Source organism: Oncorhynchus kisutch, linkage group LG5, assembly GCF_002021735.2.
Source record: "Oncorhynchus kisutch isolate 150728-3 linkage group LG5, Okis_V2, whole genome shotgun sequence".
Lineage (NCBI taxonomy): Eukaryota > Metazoa > Chordata > Actinopteri > Salmoniformes > Salmonidae > Oncorhynchus > Oncorhynchus kisutch.
In genome coordinates, this window is record NC_034178.2 from 74,857,183 (window position 1) to 74,880,622 (window position 23,440).

Below are 23,440 nucleotides of genomic sequence, written 5' to 3' on the forward strand. Positions count from 1 at the left end.
TGTCCTCCCGTTCCTATGCTTTTCTTCAGACAATGAAATTCTCCGGTTGGAACCTTATTGCTGATTAATGTTTAAAACATCCTAAATATGGATTGCATACATCATTTGACTTGTAACGGAACTGTAACGGAACTTTTTGAGTTTTTGTCTGGAGGAATTGCTCGTGCTTTTTGAGGATTGAATGCTGGGCTGAACAAGCTAACAACAAGTGGCTAAATTATGGGCTTTTTGGAACAAATCAGTCATTTATTGTCGAACTGGGATTCCTGGAACTGCCTTCTGATGAAGATATTCAAAGGTAAGTGAATATTTATAGTGTTTTTTGTAGCTTCTGTTGACGCCAAAATGGCGGCTATTTCTTTGGGTTCTGAGCGCCATTCTCAGATTATTATATTTCCGTACAGTTTGTTTTAAATCTGACACAGCGGTTGCATAGAGGATACGTTTATCTTTAATTCTGTGAATAACACTTGCATCTTTTATGTTTATTGTGAGTATTTCTGCAAAATCACCGGATGTTTTGGAATCAAAACATTTCTGCACGTAACGCGCCAATGTAAACTGAGATTTTTTATATATATATATATATATATATATATATGCACATTATCGAACAAAACACACAATACATGTATAACATGATGTCCTATGAGTGTCATCTGATGGAGATAATCAAAGGTTAGTGATTCCATTTTATCTATAGTTCTGCTTTTGTGACTGTCAAAAAATGGCTGTGTGTTTTTGAATTTGGTGGTCAGCCAACATAAATATATGTTGTGTTTTCACTGTAAAACATTTTAAAAATCGGACACGATGGGTAGATTAACAGGATGTTTATCTTTCATTTGCTGTATTGGACTTGTTAATGTGTGAAAGTTAAATATTTCTAAAGAATATTTTTTTCAGCTGAATGGGAGGGGGTGTTCCCTTAACAAGATAACTGGGAGTCTCGTGAGTGAAAACATCTGAAGATCATCAAAGGTAAACGATTAATTTGATTGCTTTTCTGATTTTCGTGACCAAGTTACCTGCCGCTAGGTGTACATAATGTTTTTCTGGGAAATCGATAAACTTTACACAAACGCTTGTATTGTTTTCGCTGTAAAGCATAATTTCAAAATCTGAGTCTACAGGGTGATTAACAAAAGGCTAAGCTGTGTTTCGCTATATTTCACTTGTGATTTCATGAATATTAATATTTTCTAGTAAGATGATTTGACCGTTGCGCTATGCTATTTAGCGTAGTGACAATCCGAGATGGGTTGTTCCAATTAACAGCAGCCTTTTGTATTTGAGAAGAGAATACTTATGTAAATGTGATATTTCAGGTTTTTTATTTCTTAAAATACATTTTAATGCAAACATTTCTAAAGTCCTGTTTCTGCATTGTCATTATGGGATATTGTGTGTAGATCGACGAGGGAAAAAAATCAAGGGGTCTGAATACTCTCCGAATGCACTCTCTCTTCCTCTCCCTCTATGGAGGAGTCAGTGGTCTGGGTGCCACCTGGGCTTTTCCCCTGCCGAGTCGGGGCTAGGATTAGTCTCTGGTGTCAGTCCCTGGCCTGGAGGTCTTGTCTGGTGGTCTGGAGGTCTGGTGGTATGGGGATCTGGTGGTGTGGAGGTCTGGTGGTGTGGAGATCTGGTGGTGTGGAGGTCTAGTTGGGTGTTAATCCCTTGGTTGGAGGTCTGGTTCCCTGCGGTGGAGTTGCAGGTTGATCTGATGCTGGTTGTCAATACACTCCTTCAGCTTGTCCTCTGTCAGAGTCAGCCTCTGTTCTAGGATGGCCACAGTCTGCAGGGAGGGAGGGAGGGAGGGGAAAATACAAGATAAAAGGAGAAGAGATGGGGAGGGAGGGAGGGAGAGTTATAACAACACAGCGTCAGATAAATGTGTAAATGTGTCTCCTAATTCAGCTCTCAGACAGATGTCGGTCTATCCTCCTCGCTGACAATCTGCTGATTATGACAGAGAGAGGAATCTGAATCTATCCGTTCTCTATGGCTGCAGACGGAAGCATACAGACACAAGACCCTGTCTTAGCGGAACCACAGCCCAGATTAAAAGACCCCTGTATTTATTGTGCCAAGTTAACGTCCCCCCCCTTTCCCTTCCCTCCCCAGCTGTGCCAGGCTGAGTGGTCACAGTCAGGGGTTGACCCCATCGCCCAGTTCTCCCCGCAGACAAACTGATCCCCTGGATGCTCCCAGCATCCTTCATACTGGACATGGCAGATTGGTGGTTTGGTTGTGTTTCAATGATGCTGAGATCAACCGTTGTCTCACGTCAGATACAAACTACAAGACTCTGTACTGTACTGATAGTTGATGGTAACAGGTCTGGGCGTTAGAATGACACCATCTTTCTGTTGAAAATGAAAGATACTAGACCCATATAAGTCTCCTATGTGGTTGAAGACCAAAGAACAACTTCCCCAGTTTATACATGTACAGCAGGGGTGTCAAACTTCATTCCCGGAGGGTAGTGTCTATGGGTTTTCGCTCCTCCCCTGTACTTGATTGATCAATTAAAAGTAATTGATTAGTTAGGAACTCCCCTCACCTGGTTGTCGAGGTCTTAATTGATTAGTTAGGAACTCCCCTCACCTGGTTGTCGAGGTCTTAATTGATTAGTTAGGAACTCCCCTCACCTGGTTGTCGAGGTCTTAATTGATTAGTTAGGAACTCCCCTCACCTGGTTGTCGAGGTCTTAATTGATTAGTTAGGAACTCCCCTCACCTGGTTGTCGAGGTCTTAATTGATTAGTTAGGAACTCTCCTCACCTGGTTGTCTAGGTCTTAATTGATTAGTTAGGAACTCCCCTCACCTGGTTGTCTAGGTCTTAATTGATTAGTTAGGAACTCCCCTCACCTGGTTGTCGAGGTCTTAATTGATTAGTTAGGAACTCCCCTCACCTGGTTGTCGAGGTCTTAATTGATTAGTTAGGAACTCCCCTCACCTGGTTGTCGAGGTCTTAATTGATTAGTTAGGAACTCCCCTCACCTGGTTGTCTAGGTCTTAATTGATTAGTTAGGAACTCCCCTCACCTGGTTGTCTAGGTCTTAATTGGACACAAATTGAAAGGAAATAACAACAACAAGCAAACTCCCGACTGTCCAGGGACTGAATTTGACAACCTGATATCCATCTTTCCTAACCTGCACATCCATATAGCCTACTGTATTTTCTGGACAAGTTTTGAAATAATCTGCTTGGCTCAGTATTGGTTCGGTATTTCAAATGGACTGAAGAGGCATACGTCATACTTTGATACACATACTTCAGGTGAGTTATCTAGATTACATAGATTATAACTCTGATAAAAAACATGTGTAGGCCTATATTTTCCCTATAGTTGATGTCAATAGCTGGTTGATTCAACCAAAGTATATTTAGTTCACTACTTTTGACCAGGGGTCTGATACAACAAGTCATTCATCCCCAACACACTCGTGCATTTTTTATTGAACCTTTATTTAACTAGGCAAGTCAGTTAAGAACAAATTATTATTTACAATGACAAGAGGATAATGGAAAGGCTGAGGCAGGGACACAGTGAGAAAGACAGGAGGATAATGGAAAGGCTGAGGCAGGGACACAGTGAGAAAGACAGGAGGATAATGGAGAGGCTGAGGCAGGGACACAGTGAGAAAGACAGGAGGATAATGGAAAGGCTGAGGCAGGGACACAGTGAGAAAGACAGGAGGATAATGGAGAGGCTGAGGCAGGGACACAGTGAGAAAGACAGGAGGATAATGGAGAGGCTGAGGCAGGGACACAGTGAGAAAGACAGGAGGATAATGGAGAGGCTGAGGCAGGGACACAGTGAGAAAGACAGGAGGATAATGGAAAGGCTGAGGCAGGGACACAGTGAGAAAGACAGGAGGATAATGGAGAGGCTGAGGCAGGGACACAGTGAGAAAGACAGGAGGATAATGGAGAGGCTGAGGCAGGGACACAGTGAGAAAGACAGGAGGATAATGGAGAGGCTGAGGCAGGGACACAGTGAGAAAGACAGGAGGATAATGGAAAGGCTGAGGCAGGGACACAGTGAGAAAGACAGGAGGATAATGGAAAGGCTGAGGCAGGGACACAGTGAAAAAGACAGGAGGATAATGGAGAGGCTGAGGCAGGGACACAGTGAGAAATACAGGAGGATAATGGAGAGGCTGAGGCAGGGACACAGTGAGAAAGACAGGAGGATAATGGAGAGGCTGAGGCAGGGACACAGTGAGAAAGACAGGAGGATAATGGAGAGGCTGATGCAGGGACACAGTGAGAAAGACAGGAGGATAATGGAGAGGCTGAGGCAGGGACACAGTGAGAAAGACAGGAGGATAATGGAGAGGCTGATGCAGGGACACAGTGAGAAAGACAGGAGGATAATGGAGAGGCTGAGGCAGGGACACAGTGAGAAAGACAGGAGGATAATGGAGAGGCTGAGGCAGGGACACAGTGAGAAAGACAGGAGGATAATGGAGAGGCTGAGGCAGGGACACAGTGAGAAAGAAAAAAGAGGGAGAGAACTTACAGAGAGGAGAAGAAGGAAAGAAAAAGGAGAGGAGATTTAAGGAGAGGAGATTTAAGGAGAGGAGATTTACGGAGAGGAGATTTACGGAGAGGAGATTTACGGAGAGGAGATTTACGGAGAGGAGATTTAAGGAGAGGAGATTTAAGGAGAGGAGATTTACGGAGAGGAGATTTACGGAGAGGAGATTTACGGAGAGGAGATTTACGGAGATGAGATTTACGGAGAGGAGATTTACGGAGAGGAGATTTAGGGAGAGGAGATTTAAGGAGAGGAGATTTACGGAGAGGAGATTTACGGAGAGAAGGAGGAGAAGAAGAGGTATTGGCTGGTTCCAAACAACAACAGGAAGTTGTGTCAGTATTTCTGTCCAGTGAGTGTAACAATCAAAACCCTTCAGAGGAAACTGAATTAGCTGATAAAAGAACCAACGCAATAAGAGCCGCTCAGAGAGAGCCTGTGTCTGTGTCCCAAAATGACATCCTATTCCCTATGTAGTGCACTACTTTTGACCAGAGCCCTCATAGGGATTAGGTTGCCATTTGGACACACTTATCTATCTGAGCAGTACACTCTGTCCTGAACGTGTTTTTCTGAAATAAAACACAAAGAGAAATGTGCTTAACATGTCAAAATAGAGACGTTAGTCTGTCAATCTGATGGAAAGAGGTGTTGTGTAAGATGTGAGCATGCTGATGGCAACGCACTGCTGGGGTAGAGTTTCTGACTGAGAGAAAGTAGCCAACACGAGGAGGAGATGTTTAGCGGTTAAACGAAGACAGGGGTCTTGACAGGAAAGAGGAAGAGGAAATTATGACAAATTGGGTTGTTGGCTTGTCAACGTCAATGATTTCTCAATGAATAGAGGATTATGTCAGTCAGAGCAACAGGACTTCCTGATGAATCAGGAGAAACTGGATGTTTGGGTCTGGAGGAGCAGCTACAGATGCTGTATCTTCATTTGATCATTCTGTTGTTCCAGGAATTTTCCTGGAAATTTTCCTGGAAATTCTAACTTGTAGTGTATTCAAGGTTTTAAAAAGGCTTTTAAAGGTAGTAAATAACATTTTAAAATGTTAGACTTGATATGACCAATAAAACATTTATCAACCCCTACAAAAAAATGTCATCAATTATAATCTACATAACAATTCACATTTCCCGTTGCTGAAGGACCCAGTTTTCCTTGAGAAACTGGGTTAAATTAAGATAGGGCACATGTAGGTCATCTGAGGTTCAGGTTAGGTTAGGTTAGGTCAGGACAGGGTCACTAGAGGTTAACCTCTTCTCAGCTAGTGACCCTATCCTGACCTAACCTTAACCTCTTCTCAGCTAGTGACCATATCCTATCCTGACCTAACCTTAACCTCTTCTCAGCTAGTGACCATATCCTATCCTGACCTAACCTTAAAACCTCTTCTCAGCTAGTGACCCTATCCTGACCTAACCTTAATAACCTCTTCTCAGCTAGTGACCCTATCCTGACCTAACCTTAAGGTTAGGTCAGGATAGGGTCACCTCAATAATTAACATCAATAAGGAATCATAGCATTCACCTGGTAAGTCTCTGTCATGGAAAGAGCAGGTGTTCCTAATGTTTTGTACAGTCAGTGTATGTTGTGAATATCACTGAGAGCGAGTGACAGAATGAACCTCTGTTTGTAGCTCAGTGTGTGTGTTAGGGATCGTTATTTGAATTAGGGCACCGTTATTTGAATTAGGGTACCGTTATTTGAATTAGGGTACCGTTATTTGAATTAGGGCACCGTTATTTGAATTAGGGCACCGTTATTTGAATTAGGGCACCGTTATTTGAATTAGGGCACCGTTATTTGAATTAGGGCACCGTTATTTGAATTAGGGCACCGTTATTTGAATATTCTGAACGGAATATTTTTGTAAAAAAAAAAAAAAAAGGTATGTAGCTTATTTGATGCGTGTTAAATTAAATGATCTATGTTGACACTGCTACACCCCAGGATTTAAGTTGTTTTACTCAGTCGTGGTGTCAACTTACTGGTGAGAGTTAGAATAGTGGGTGTAAACAAAACATGTGGTTGTACATCAGCAGTTGTTTTCTCTTGTAGTAATCATGGCCGGGCAGGCAGTGCACGTGCCCAGGGGACCGTACCTCCCGGGGCGGTGCCCAGGGGACCGGACCTCCCGGGGCGGTGCCCAGGGGACCGGACCTCCCGGGGCGGTGCCCAGGGGACCGGACCTCCCGGGGCGGTGCCCAGGGGACCGGACCTCCCGGGGCGGTGCCCAGGGGACCGGACCTCCCGGGGCGGTGCCCAGGGGACCGGACCTCCCGGGGCGGTGCCCAGGGGACCGGACCTCCCGGGGCGGTGCCCAGGGGACCGGACCTCCCGGGGCGGTGCCCAGGGGACCAGACCTCCCGGGGCGGTGCCCAGGGGACCGGACCTCCCGGGGCGGTGCCCATTGATTCTGTTAGTCATTCTCACTCAGATATCATATTAAAATGGCTTAAGTCATGGAAATGTGTAGAATTGCAAGAAATTACATTTTAAAACTGTTTTTTTTTCTCTCATGGCGAAATGTGTAGAACTGCAAAAATAAATAGACGTAATTTAAAAACGGCAATATTTTCTCTACTCCCCATGTGTAGAATTGCAGGAAATTAACATAAAACAATCATTTTTTCTCTCCGACGTCAAGATGGGGGCCAGTTAAAAATGTCGCCCAGTTGGTGGTGGGGCCCCCGCAACCAAGTCTCGCTTAGGACCCCCAAAAGGCTAGAGCCAGCCCTGGCCTCTAAGTAATAAGAGCCTTTGTTTTTCCCACCTCATTGTTTATAGAATGAAGAGCAGAACATCTTTCCAGAAAACAATCCCTTCGTTGGATGTAAGGTTTAGAACCACAGCAACAGGATAGTCAGTTCTGTTCAACCCATCGGTTTTCCACTACGTATCTGTCCAAACCCAGCCATCACGCACGCACACGCACACACAGAGTAAAAAGCAGGGACAGATTAGGTATGGGAATTTGACATTTTGAACTGTTCCAGTACTCGCATAATTTTTTGGGGGAGTACTCGAATCGAGAACACAAGGTCTGCACTGTGCATTTATCTTTACGCCAAAAGATCACAACAATAACCCTTTGTATTAGAACCATTACAGATAACAAATCACAATTGCTACAGCGCCTTGCAAAAGTATTCATCCCCCTTGGCGTTTTTCCTATTTTGTTGCATCAATTTAAATTGATTTTTAATTGGATTTCATGTAATGGACCTACACAAAATAGTCCAAATTGGTGAAGTGAAATTAAAAAATCTTGTTTAAAAAATTAAAAGAAAAAATTAAATGATGCGCGCAATGTTATTTATTTTTTATAATGGAAAAGTGGTACATATGTATTCCCCCCTTTACTATGAAGCCCCTAAATAAGTTCTGGTGCAACCAATTACCTTTGGTGGTGGCATCATCATGCTGTAGGGATGTTTTTCACCGGCAGGGAAACTGGTCAAAATTGAAGGAATGATGGATGGCGCTAAATACAGGGAAATTCTTGAGGGAAACCTGTTTCAGTCTTCCAGAGGTTTGAGACTTGGACGGAGGTTCACCTTCCAGCAGGACAATGACCCTAAGCATACTGCTAAAGCAACACTCTAGTGGTTTAAGGGGAAACATTTAAATGTCTTGGAATGGCCTGGTCAAAGGCCAGACCTCAATCCAATTGAGAATCTGGGGTATGACTTAAAGATTGCTGCACACCAGCGGAACCCATCCAACTTGAAGGAGCAGTTTTGCCTTGAAGAATGGTCAAAAATCCCAGTGGCTAGATGTGCCAAGCTTATAGAGACACACCCCAAGAGACTTACAGCTGTAATTTGCTGCAAAGGGTGGCTCTACAAAGTATTGACTTTGGGGGGTGAATAGTTACGCACGCTCAAGTTATTTCTTGTTTGTTTCAGAATATAAAATATTTTTCATCTTCAAATTGTTGTGAAAATCAAATGATTTACAAATCCCCCCCCCCCAAATATATTTTAAATCCAGGTTGTAAAAAAACAAAATAGGAAAAATGCCAAGGGGGGTGAATACTTCTGCAAGACACTAAATTGCCCCATATATATATATATATATATATATATATATATATATATATATATACACACACACAATATAATAATACATTACAGTACCAGTCAAACACCTACTTTCTTTATTTGTACTATATTCTACATTGTAGAATAACAGTGAAGACATCAAAACTATGAAATAACACATATGGAATCATGTAGTAACCAAAAAAGTGTTAAATCAAAATATATTTGAGATTCTTCAAATATAAAATATAAAGTTCAAAGTCCTTGAAATGTTCCGGATTGACAGACCTTCATGTTTTAAAGTAGTGATGGACTGTCATTTCTCTTTGCTTATTTCAGCTGTTCTTGCCATAATACGGACTTGGTCTTCTACCAAATAGCCACTTTTCAAATGGCTAGTGCCATTTAAAATTGGTTAGCGCTAGTGCTAGGCTATAACCCCCCTTAACATAGACAGGTTCCACACTGAACAATTGCAAAAGCATTAGTTTGATAAAGCCTGAGCTAATTTTTCTTCAGAATCATCAAGCCTGGGACTGCTCAACAGACAGATGCTGTGGCCGTAATTCATCGCCAGACAGATTTGTATCTTGTCAGCTCGGGGGTTTGAACTCGCAACCTTCCGGTTACTAGTCCAACGCTCTAACCACTAGGCTACCCTGCCGCCTCTACACTCTAACCACTAGGCTACCCTGCCGCCTCTACACTCTAACCACTAGGCTACCCTGCCGCCTCTACACTCTAACCACTAGGCTACCCTGCCACCTCTACACTCTAACCACTAGGCTACCTGCCACCTCTACACTCTAACCACTAGGCTACCTGCCACCTCTACACTCTAACCACTAGGCTACCCTGCCGCCTCTACACTCTAACCACTAGGCTACCTGCCGCCCCTACACTCAAACCACTAGGCTACCCTGCCGCCTCTACACTCTAACCACTAGGCTACCTGCCAACTCTACACTCTAACCACTAGGCTACCTGCCACCTCTACACTCTAACCACTAGGCTACCCTGCCTCCCCTCCACTCTAACCACTAGGCTACCTGCCGCCTCTACACTCTAACCACTAGGCTACCCTGCCACCTCTACACTCTAACCACTAGGCTACCTGCCACCTCTACACTCTAACCACTAGGCTACCCTGCCACCTCTACACTCTAACCACTAGGCTACCCTGCCGCCTCTACACTCTAACCACTAGGCTACCCTGCCTCCTCTACACTCTAACCACTAGGCTACCCTGCCACCTCTACACTCTAACCACTAGGCTACCCTGCCACCTCTACACTCTAACCACTAGGCTACCCTGCCTCCTCTACACTCTAACCACTAGGCTACCCTGCCTCCTCTACACTCTAACCAATAGACTACCTGCCACCACTACACTCTAACCACTAGGCTACCCTGCCACCTCTACACTCTAACCACTAGGCTACCTACCACCTCTACACTCTAACCACTAGGCTACCCTGCCGCCTCTACGCTCTAACCACTAGGCTACCTGCCACCACTACACTCTAACCACTAGACTACCCTGCCACCTCTACACTCTAACCACTAGGCTACCCTGCCACCTCTACACTCTAACCACTAGGCTACCTACCTCCTCTACACTCTAACCACTAGACTACCTGCCACCACTACACTCTAACCACTAGACTACCCTGCCACCTCTACTCTCTAACCACTAGGCTACCTACCACCCCTACACTCTAACCACTAGGCTACCCTGCCACCTCTACACTCTAACCACTAGGCTACCTACCTCCTCTACACTCTAACCACTAGGCTACCTGCCACCACTACACTCTAACCACTAGGCTACCCTGCCACCTCTACTCTCTAACCACTAGGCTACCTGCCACCCCTTCACTCTAACCACTAGTCTACCCTGCCGCCTCCACACTCTAACCACTAGGCTACCCTGCCGCCTCTACACTCTAACCACTAGGCTACCTACCTCCTCTACACTCTAACCACTAGGCTACCCTGCCGCCTCTACACTCTAACCACTAGGCTACCTGCCACCTCTACACTCTAACCACTAGACTACCCTGCCACCTCTACACTCTAACCACTAGGCTACCCTGCCACCTCTACACTCTAACCACTAGGCTACCCTGCCACCTCTACACTCTAACCACTCTAACCACTAGACTACCTGCCACCTCTACACTCTAACCACTAGACTACCCTGCCACCTCTACACTCTAACCACTAGGCTACCTGCCACCTCTACACTCTAACCACTAGGCTACCCTGCCACCTCTACTCTCTAACCACTAGGCTACCTGCCACCCCTTCACTCTAACCACTAGTCTACCCTGCCGCCTCCACACTCTAACCACTAGGCTACCCTGCCGCCTCTACACTCTAACCACTAGGCTACCTACCTCCTCTACACTCTAACCACTAGGCTACCCTGCCGCCTCTACACTCTAACCACTAGACTACCTGCCACCTCTACACTCTAACCACTAGACTACCCTGCCACCTCTACACTCTAACCACTAGGCTACCTGCCACCTCTACACTCTAACCACTAGGCTACCCTGCCACCTCTACACTCTAACCACTAGGCTACCCTGCCGCCTCTACACTCTAACCACTAGGCTACCCTGCCTCCTCTACACTCTAACCACTAGGCTACCCTGCCGCCTCTACACTCTAACCACTAGGCTACCCTGCCACCTCTACACTCTAACCACTAGGCTACCCTGCCTCCTCTACACTCTAACCACTAGGCTACCCTGCCTCCTCTACACTCTAACCAATAGACTACCTGCCACCACTACACTCTAACCACTAGGCTACCCTGCCACCTCTACACTCTAACCACTAGGCTACCTACCACCTCTACACTCTAACCACTAGGCTACCCTGCCGCCTCTACGCTCTAACCACTAGGCTACCTGCCACCACTACACTCTAACCACTAGACTACCCTGCCACCTCTACACTCTAACCACTAGGCTACCCTGCCACCTCTACACTCTAACCACTAGGCTACCTACCTCCTCTACACTCTAACCACTAGACTACCTGCCACCACTACACTCTAACCACTAGACTACCCTGCCACCTCTACACTCTAACCACTAGGCTACCCTGCCACCTCTACTCTCTAACCACTAGGCTACCTACCACCCCTACACTCTAACCACTAGGCTACCCTGCCACCTCTACACTCTAACCACTAGGCTACCTACCTCCTCTACACTCTAACCACTAGGCTACCTGCCACCACTACACTCTAACCACTAGGCTACCCTGCCACCTCTACTCTCTAACCACTAGGCTACCTGCCACCCCTTCACTCTAACCACTAGTCTACCCTGCCGCCTCCACACTCTAACCACTAGGCTACCCTGCCGCCTCTACACTCTAACCACTAGGCTACCTACCTCCTCTACACTCTAACCACTAGGCTACCCTGCCGCCTCTACACTCTAACCACTAGACTACCTGCCACCTCTACACTCTAACCACTAGACTACCCTGCCACCTCTACACTCTAACCACTAGGCTACCTGCCACCTCTACACTCTAACCACTAGACTACCCTGCCACCTCTACACTCTAACCACTAGGCTACCCTGCCACCTCTACACTCTAACCACTAGGCTACCCTGCCACCTCTACACTCTAACCACTCTAACCACTAGTCTACCCTGCCGCCTCTACACTCTAACCACTAGGCTACCTACCTCCTCTACACTCTAACCACTAGGTCTATTTGGAATTTGTGATAAAAATTAAAATGTCAGCATTAGGCAAGGAATGTAAAGCTTGTGTATCCCATCAGTTCAATTATTATTTGTTGTGCCCTGCAAAAGGAACACTGGAGTGAAAGCAAATTACCGTTGTCTTCAAGACTAGATTTCATCCATTTGGACAACCACAAAGCACATTATTATTATTATATATTTGTTGATGTTGTTACGAAACAGGGACAGGGACAGAGTTAGGAACAGGGACAGAGTTAGGAACAGGGACAGGGACAGAGACGGAGTGAGCAGTAAACAGTTTTTAATTTCCTGATCCTCCCCCAGGGCACTGAGAGAGATGGGTCTCCATAACATCTGCTAATATTTCATGCTAGAGAGGAGAGGAGGATATTGTATTTCTGTCCTCTGAGTGTGCTTTTCCAATCAATATCCCCCGCTCTTATCTAACCCATCTCAGCGCTGGAGAACTCTCCTCTCAGCCCAAACGGGCTACGTACCAAATTGCAGCTTTTTCTCTACAAAGAGGCCCATGGGCTTTGGACAAAAGTGGTGCACTATATAGGGAATAGGGCTTTGGTCAAAAGTAGTGCACTATGTAGGGAATAGGATGCCAGTAGAGATGCAATACGTATTTTTCTATAACGTAGCTACTGGGTCATAACAAAAGAAAGATGTGGTAATTGTATACAGGCGAAGGCCTATACTTTACACATTTAGTGGATATACTATCTTTTAAGGGTCCCAAAATAGAATGGTTGTTTGGTTTTCCTCTCCCCAACACAATATACTGTGTGCTGTTGCCCACAGCAGGAGGTATGTATGCTAGGTATGAGTGTTGGACATGGAGCTGGGCATCATTTGACGCCAGATACTGTTTTATATTATATAAATGCATACACACCACATGTGGACACCTGCTCGTCGAACATTTCATTTCAAAATCATGGGCATTAATATGGAGTTGGTCCCCCCTTTTAATGCTATAACAGCCTCCACTCTTCTGGGAAGGCTTTCCACTAGATGTTGGAACATTGCTGCTATAACAGCCTCCACTCTTCTGGGAAGGCTTTCCACTAGATGTTGGAACATTGCTGCTATAACAGCCTCCACTCTTCTGGGAAGGCTTTCCACTAGATGTTGGAACACAAAAGCATGTTCACAGACATATTCAATCAATCCTTATCCCAGTCTGCTGTTCTCACATGCTTCAAGATGGCCACCATTGTTCCTGTTCCCAAGAAAACTAAGGTAACTGAACTAAATGAGTAACGCCCCGTAGCACTCACTTCTGTCATCATGAAGTGCTTTGGGAGGCTAGTTAAGGATCATATCACCTCCACCCTACCTGACAACCTAGACCCACTCCAATTTGCTTACCGCCCCAATAGGTCCACAGACGACACAATTGCAACCACACTGCACACTGCCCTAACCCATCTGGACAAGAGGAATACCTATGTGAGAATGCTGTTCATCGATTACAGCTCAGCATTTAACACCATAGTACCCTCCAAACTCGTCATCAAGCTCGAGACCCTGGGTCTCGACCCCGCCCTGTGCAACTGGGTCCTGGTTGGAGTCTGTCTGTTTGATTGAGTGTGTGGACAGGTGTCTTTTATACAGGTAACGAGTTCAAACAGGTGCAGTTAATACAGGTAATGAGTGGAGAACAGGAGGACTTCTTAAAGAAAAACTAACAGGTCTGTGAGAGCCGGAATTCTTACTGGTTGGTAGGTGATCAAATACTGATGTCATGCAATAAAATGCAAATGAATTACTTAAAAATCATACAATGTGATTTTTGTTTTAGATTCCGTCTCTCACAGTTGAAGTGTACCTATGATAAAAATGACAGACCTCTACATGCTTTGTAAGTAGGACAACCTGCAAAATCGGCAGTGTATCAAATACTTGTTCTCCCCACTGTATATACTGTACTCTATACCATCTACTGCATGTTGCCTATGCCGTTCGGCCATCTCTCATCCATATATTTATATGCACATATTCTTATTCATTCCTTTACACTTCTGTGTATAAGATAGTTGTGAAATTGTTAGGTTAGATTACTTGTTAGATATTACTGCATGGTTGGAACTAGAAGCACAAGCATTTCGCTACACTCGCATTAACATCTGCTAACCATGTGTATGTGACAAATAAAATTTGATTTGAGGTCAGCGGTCTGTGCAGGCCAGTCAACTTCTTCCACACCAATCTTGACAAGATTGACAACCCAGATTTGTCCGTTGGACTGCCAGAGAACGTGTTTCCACTGCTCCAGAGTCCAATAGCGGCAAACTTTACACCACTCCAGCCGACGTTTGGCGTTGCGCATGGTGATCTTATGCTTGTGTGCAGCTGCTCGGCTATGGAAACCCTTTTCATGAAGCTCCAGACAAACAGTTCTTATCCTGATGTTGCTTCCAGAGGCAGTTTGGAACTCGGTAGTGAGTGTTACAACCCGAGGACAGACGATTTTTACGTGCTACGTGCTACAGCACTCCGCGATGCCGTTCTGTGAGTTTGTATGGTCTACCACTTCACGGCTGAGCCGTTGTTGCTCCTAGAAGTTTCCACTTCACAATAACAGCACTTACAGTTGACCGGGGCAAATTTGACGCACTGACTTGTTGGAAAGGTGGCATCCTATGACAGTGCCACGTTCAAAGTTACTGAGCTTTTCAGTACGGCCATTCTACTGCCAAGGTTTGTCTATGGAGATTGCATGGCTGTGTGCTCGATGTTGTACACCTGTCTGCAACGGGTGTTGCTGGAATAGCCTAATCAAATTCAAAATCAAATCAAATTGATTTATATAGCCCTTTGTACATCAGCTGATATCTCAAAGTGCTGGACAGAAACCCAGCCTAAAACCCCAAACAGCAAGCAATGTAGAAGCACTACACCTGCATTGCTAATCCTCTACTTTTCTATGTAGATCTCCTTTTACAGGGTGTAGTAGGACAACTGCTTTTGATCCTACGAGCTGGCCAAATCATTCTAGTCACACTAACACTTTAGTGGCGATCTGAATGGTACGCTCCACAGTTGGAGATATGAATGGTACGCTCCACAGTTGGAGATCTGAATGGTATGCTCCACAGTGGAGATCTGAATGGTACGCTCCACAGTTGGAGATCTGAATGGTACGCTCCACAGTTGGAGATCTGAATGGTACGCTCCACAGTTGGAGATCTGAATGGTATGCTCCACAGTGGAGATGAAGCTAGCCCAAAAGGTTAGCAAACAGAATCTAATTTCCACCCAGATGTTTGTTATATCAATAACTGCTGATATCCACATATCTCCAAACTGCAGTTGGTTATTTGAATGAGATTGAACGGCTATATTTAACCTGGTGGGTTGGTTATCTGAATGAGATTGGACGGCTATATTTAACCTGGTGGGTTGATCATGTTGCTGCTAAAGATCATGTTGACCCTGAGATCTGTGTGTGTGTGTGTGTGTGTGTGTGTGTGTGTGTGTGTGTGTGTGTGTGTGTGTGTGTGTGTGTGTGTGTGTGTGTGTGTGTACTAAGCAACAGAATGGAAATGACTTGTAGATTATGTTAAACTGATAAGATTCAGTCTCCATGAAATGACTCCTGTACCTCTGCTAGTTCTTTGGGCTCTAAAGCCAGGTTACTGTAAAACACTTGACAACTACTGAAGTAAAAAAAGGCCTTTGTATTTTCATTTGAAGTCTGAAGTTTTTCTCGTTTTTCAACCACTCTACAAATTTCTTGTTAACAAACTATAGTTTGGCAAGTCGGTTAGAACATCTACTTCATGCATGACACAAGTCATTTTTCCAGCAATTGTTTACAGACAGATTATTTCACTTATAATTCACTGTATCACTAATCCAGTGGGTCATAAGTTTACATACACTAAGTTCACTGTGCCTTTAAACAGCTTGGTAAATTTCAGAAAATAATGTCATGGCTTTAGAAGCTTCTGATAGGCTAATTGACATCATTTGAGTCAATTGAAGGTGTACCTGTGGATGTATTTCAAGGCCTACCTTCAAACTCAGTGCCTCATTGCTTGACATGGGAAAATCAAAAGAAATCAGCCAAGATCTAAGAAAAAAATTGTAGACCTCCACAAGTCTGGTTCAACCTTGGGAGCAATTTCCAAAAACCTTAAGGTACCACGTTCATCTGTACAAACAATTAGTACTCAAGTATAAACACCATGGGACCACGCAGCCGTCATACCGCTCAGGAAGGAGATGCTTTCTGATTCCTAGAGATGAACGTACTTTGGTGCGAAAAGTGCAAATCATCCCAGAACAACAGCAAAGGACCTTGTGAAGATGCTGGAGGAAACGGGTACAAAAGTATCAATATCCACAGTAAAACGAGTCCTATAGACATAACCTGAAAGGACGCTCAGCAAGGAAGAAGCCACTGCTCCAAAACCGCCATAAAAAAGCCAGACAGTAAAGTACACATTCTAAAACTGTAAAATAATGTTTTGCACAAAAATGGCAATATGAAAATCTGCACGCAGCCAACCCTAATTTCAATTAGTAAACACATTAAAAATCCAATGCAAAGTTACACCTCACTTTTATAGTTGTAGGGAGGACCCGGCAAGCCAGCCTAATCCCTATAATGTAAACTCCAACAGAAATAACTTAATGTATAACATCAAATTAAACCAAATCGTTTGCACACATGATGACGACTGGTTTCAATCAAATTTTCAGTCAACTTACAAGCAAATACTGTATGAATATACTAGCCTGCTAACGTTAGCCCCGACTAGCCTGCTAACGTTAGCCCCGACTAGCCTGCTAACGTTAGCCACGTTAGCCCCGACTAGCCTGCTAACGTTAGCCCCGAATAGCCTGCTAACGTTAGTCCCGACTAGCCTGCTAACGTTAGCCCCGACTAGCCTGCTAACGTTAGCCCCGACTAGCCTTCTAACGTTAGCCCCGACTAGCCTTCTAACGTTAGCCCCGACTAGCCTGCTAACGTTAGCCCCGACTAGCCTGCTAACGTTAGCCCCGACTAGCCTGCTAACGTTAGTCCCGACTAGCCTGCTAACGTTAGCCCCGACTAGCCTGCTAACGTTAGCCCCGACTAGCCTGCTAACGTTAGCCCCGACTAGCCTGCTAACGTTAGCCCCGATTAGCCTGCTAACGTTAGCCCCGACTAGCCTGCTAACGTTAGCCCCGACTAGCCTGCTAACGTTAGCCCCGACTAGCCTGCTAACGTTAGCCCCGACTAGCCTGCTAACGTTATGTTAGCACTACATGAGTCAGCCAGCTGCAATCAACACTTAGCTTACATAACTAGCCAGCTATTAATGATTGTTAGCTATATGCAGTTTTCTTAACCAGCAAGCAAACCAGCCAGCTAACGTTAGCTTTTAGCTAACTAGCTATTAACCTGGCCTGCCTAGCCAACCATGGTCGGCAAGCTAGAGCCCAACTACTAGAGACCAGCAAGAACACAACGGATTTACAGATTGATGGCTATGGCCCATCCAATGGTAAAACGGTTATAATGCATTCAGGCTGAGTTAGCTACCAAAGCCAGGGGGAGGCGGGCGCTTCACAACAGATTGAGAATCAGGAAGATCCACCAACAAAAAAAGAGATTCCAGATGTCCGTCAACTAGCGCGCTAGTATGAAGCGAAGGTGGAAAAAAAGTTACGAAACTTGACTTGCCGAAAAGTTGATACACACAAAAAGGAGAACTGACAAGCTACTACACAATTTCTCTTTTGTTTTGAGCCCACGGCAAGAAGGCACCAGAGTCTGCCATGCTAATAGCTCCCACTAGATAACACAGCCACAAAGTCTGTGAAGAGCATGCTGAATGGCCACATCTGCTTCTTGTTTACATCACACTTCCCGTGATTGGTGGATTGAAGCTCACCAACGCCAACACTTGGGTCTGCGATGTAATTACATGCTAGTGTGGCTAGCATACGAACTCGGTAGCACAGAGTAGATCCTCCATATGACGTTGAGAAATGGTGCTTTGTGGGTAGTTTAGAAGTTATCCGGAAATAAGTTCATAGTTATGTTTCGGGGGTTGTTACATATTTATGTTTGTACTTTTAGGTAATCAGATCGAACTACAGCTACTAAGTTACTAAGTCTTTAACCACACTGTTGTTAAATTGGTGAGATAAAGGGTAGGAAGCATGAGCTTTAAGTAAATGATGTGTTAAATGAGGTGAAAAGGAGACTGTTTCTATCAGTAACTATCAGGTACCTTTATCCTTTTCCCCCACCCATACTTATTCCCCAGGGTGTTGCTGTAAAAAGACGATGTATTGAACGAAAGAACAAACTGATTTGATTTGTTACGCAATGGGATTTAAAAACAAGTTCTCGGCTAACTTATCTGGTAAAATCAGGGTAGAGGACCTTTTAGTGGCAGCAAGTTCATCCTCTGATCTCTAAACACAGTCAGTCGATCTACAACAAAGAAAATAAACACTTTCACTTGATGAAGAATTATTCAATTAAAAATAAAAATAAAGTTAGCGAGAACAAAAAAAATGTAATGAGAGAGAGAACGCTTTGAGAAGTAGTTGTGGACGTGCTACCTTGTCTTTATGCTCTAACGTCTTACTTTAACAGCAGGACTTGTCTTTATGCTCTAACGTCTTACTTTAACAGCAGGACTTGTCTTTATGCTCTAACGTCTTACTTTAACAGCAGGACTTGTCTTTATGCTCTAACGTCTTACTTTAACAGCAGGACTTGTCTTTATGCTCTAACGTCTTACTTTAACAGCAGGACTTGTCTTTATGCTCTAACGTCTTACTTTAACAGCAGGACTTGTCTTTATGCTCTAACGTCTTACTTTAACAGCAGGACTTGTCTTTATGCTCTAACGTCTTTAACAGCAGGACTTGTCTTTATGCTCTAACGTCTTACTTTAACAGCAGGACTTGTCTTTATGCTCTAACGTCTTACTTCAACAGCAGGACTTGTCTTTATGCTCTAACGTCTTACTTTAACAGCAGGACTTGTCTTTATGCTCTAACGTCTTACTTTAACAGCAGGACTTGTCTTTATGCTCTAACGTCTTACTTTAACAGCAGGACTTGTCTTTATGCTCTAACGTCTTACTTTAACAGCAGGACTTGTCTTTATGCTCTAACGTCTTACTTTAACAGCAGGACTTGTCTTTATGCTCTAACGTCTTACTTTAACAGCAGGACTTGTCTTTATGCTCTAACGTCTTACTTTAACAGCAGGACTTGTCTTTATGCTCTAACGTCTTTAACAGCAGGACTTGTCTTTATGCTCTAACGTCTTACTTTAACAGCAGGACTTGTCTTTATGCTCTAACGTCTTACTTCAACAGCAGGACTTGTCTTTATGCTCTAACGTCTTACTTTAACAGCAGGACTTGTCTTTATGCTCTAACGTCTTACTTTAACAGCAGGACTTGTCTTTATGCTCTAACGTCTTACTTTAACAGCAGGACTTGTCTTTATGCTCTAACGTCTTACTTTAACAGCAGGACTTGTCTTTATGCTCTAACGTCTTACTTTAACAGCAGGACTTGTCTTTATGCTCTAACGTCTTACTTTAACAGCAGGACTTGTCTTTATGCTCTAACGTCTTACTTTAACAGCAGGACTTGTCTTTATGCTCTAACGTCTTTAACAGCAGGACTTGTCTTTATGCTCTAACGTCTTACTTTAACAGCAGGACTTGTCTTTATGCTCTAACGTCTTACTTCAACAGCAGGACTTGTCTTTATGCTCTAACGTCTTACTTTAACAGCAGGACTTGTCTTTATGCTCTAACGTCTTACTTTAACAGCAGGACTTGTCTTTATGCTCTAACGTCTTACTTTAACAGCAGGACTTGTCTTTATGCTCTAACGTCTTACTTTAACAGCAGGACTTGTCTTTATGCTCTAACGTCTTACTTTAACAGCAGGACTTGTCTTTATGCTCTAACGTCTTACTTTAACAGCAGGACTTGTCTTTATGCTCTAACGTCTTACTTTAACAGCAGGACTTGTCTTTATGCTCTAACGTCTTACTTTAACAGCAGGACTTGTCTTTAAGCTCTAACGTCTTACTTTAACAGCAGGACTTGTCTTTATGCTCTAACGTCTTACTTTAACAGCAGGACTTGTCTTTATGCTCTAACGTCTTACTTTAACAGCAGGACTTGTCTTTATGCTCTAACGTCTTACTTTAACAGCAGGACTTGTCTTTATGCTCTAACGTCTTACTTTAACAGCAGGACTTGTCTTTATGCTCTAACGTCTTACTTTAACAGCAGGACTTGTCTTTATGCTCTAACGTCTTACTTTAACAGCAGGACTTGTCTTTATGCTCTAACGTCTTACTTTAACAGCAGGACTTGTCTTTATGCTCTAACGTCTTACTTTAACAGCAGGACTTGTCTTTATGCTCTAACGTCTTACTTTAACAGCAGGACTTGTCTTTATGCTCTAACGTCTTTAACAGCAGGACTTGTCTTTATGCTCTAACGTCTTACTTTAACAGCAGGACTTGTCTTTATGCTCTAACGTCTTACTTTAACAGCAGGACTTGTCTTTATGCTCTAACGTCTTACTTTAACAGCAGGACTTGTCTTTATGCTCTAACGTCTTTAACAGCAGGACTTGTCTTTATGCTCTAACGTCTTACTTTAACAGCTACAAGATACTACAAAAGAAAAAAAAAACTTTCAGTTAACATCTCGATTTTACGAACCAAACAATTATCCTCCAAGAATGATCCTTTGACAATTAAAAATAAAATCCAAGTTTTCTACAGCAGGTGGTGGAGGTGTCGTCATCCTCCAACTCACTCCTAACCTCAGTCAAACTAGAACAAAGACTAGGCCTAAACATTTAGCTGATGGCTCAATTAAGAACCAGATAATTATCCCCCTCCAGTAAAACCCTTTCTACTTAGTGGAGGATCACATAATGACAGCATAAATTGAAAGAGCTGCATTCTAACCTCAGTTAAACTATTAAAAAAACACACATATATATATATATATATATATATATATATATATATATATATATATATATATACACACACACACACACACACACACACACACACACACACACACACACACACACACACACACACACACACACACACACACACACACACACACACACACACACACACACACACACACACACACACAGTTGAAGTCGGAAGTTTACATACACTTAGGTTGGAGTCATTAAAACTCGCTTTTTCAACCACTCCACAAATTTCTTGTTTACAAACTATAGTTCTGGCAAGTCGGTTAGGACATCTACTTTGTGCATGACACAAGTAATTTTTCCAACTATTATTTACAGACAGATTATTTCACTGTATCACAATTCCAGTGGGTCAGAAGTTTACATACACTAAGTTGACTGTGCTTTGAAACAGCTTGGAAAATTGTAGACCTCCACAAGTCTGGTTCATCTTTGGGAGCAATTTCCAAACGCCTGAAGTTACCACGTTCATCTGTACAAACAATAGTACGCAAGTATAACCACCATGGGACCACGCAGCCATCATACCGCTCAGGAAGGAGACGCGTTCTGTATCTTAGAGATGAACATACTTTGGTGCGAAAAGTGCAAATCATCCCAGAACAACAGCAAAGGACCTTGTGAAGATGCTGGAAGAAACCGGAACAAAAGTATCAATATCCACAGTCAAATGAGTCCTATTGTCACGGTTTTCCGTAGGCAAAGGAGAGTCAGACCAAAATGCGGCGTGGCTATTGCGATCCCATGTTTAATGAAACAAAGTAAACACGAATCAAAATACAAAAACAATAAACGTATCTACAGCTGAGGTGGGAGACTCTGTCCATAGGACAACAATCAGTCGTATATTGCACAAATCTGGCCTTTATGGAAGAGTGGCAAGAAGAAAGCCATTTCTTAAAGATATCCATAAAAAGTGTCGTTTAAAGTTTGCCACAAGCCACCTGGGAGACACACCAAACATGTGGAAGAAGGTGCTCTGGTCAGATGAAACCAAAATTGAACTTTTTGGCAACAATGCAAAACGTTATGTTTGGCGTAAAAGCAACACAGCTCATCACCCTGAACACACTATCCCCACTGTCAAACATGGTGGTGGCAGCATCATGGTTTGGGCCTGCTTTTCTTCAGCAGGGACAGGGAAGATGGTTAAAATTGATGGGAAGATGGATGGAGCCAAATACAGGACCATTCTGGAAGAAAACCTGATGGAGTCTGCAAAAGACCTGAGACTGGGACGGAGATTTGTCTTCCAACAAGACAATGATCCAAAACATAAAGCAAAATCTACAATGGAATGGTTCAAAAATAAACATATCCAGGTGTTAGAATGGCCAAATCAAAGTCCAGACCTGAATCCAATCGAGAATCTGTGGAAAGAACTGAAAACTGCTGTTCACAAATGCTCTCCATCCAACCTCCGTGAGCTCGAGCTGTTTTGCAGGAATGGGAAAAAATGTCAGTCTCTCGATGTGCAAAACTGATAGAGACATACCCCAAGCGACTTACAGCTGTAATCGCAGCAAAAGGTGGCGCTACAAAGTATTAACTTAAGGGGACTGAATAATTTTGCACGCCCAATATTTCAGTTTTTGATTTGTTAAAAAAGTTTGAAATATCCAATAAATGTCGTTCCACTTCATGATTGTGTCCCACTTGTTGTTGATTCTTCACAAAAAAATACAGTTTTATATCTTTATGTTTGAAGCCTGAAATGTGGCAAAAGGTCGCAAAGTTCAAGGGGGCAGAATACTTTCGCAAGGCACTGTATATCGACATAACCTGAAAGGCCGTTCAGCAAGGAAGAAGCCACTGCTCCAAAACCACCATTAAAAAAGCCAGACTACGGTTTGCAACTGCACATGGGGACAAAGATCTAACTTTTTGGAGAAATGTCCTCTGATGAAACAAAAAAAAACTGTTTGGCCATAATGAGTTTGGAGGCAAAAGGGGGAGGCTTGCAAGAAGAACACCATCCCAACCGTGAAGCACGGGGGTGGCAGCATCATGTTGTGGAGGTGCTTTGCTGCAGGAGGGACTGGTGCACTTCACAAAATAGATGGCATCTTGAGGTAGGAAAATTATGTGGATATATTGA

The 23,440-nt window shown here is 43.8% G+C and overlaps 1 protein-coding gene across 1 annotated transcript in view; it reads right to left on the reverse strand.

Annotated features, from left to right (window-relative positions):
* Window positions 1-1,160: 1,160 nt before the first annotated feature.
* Window positions 1,161-23,440, reverse strand: part of LOC116374246 (POC1 centriolar protein homolog A) — a gene marked incomplete in the record, with an annotated part of 56,047 nt that continues 33,767 nt past the window's right edge. Inside the window, 1 exon segment of the mRNA XM_031825802.1 lies at window positions 1,161-1,641.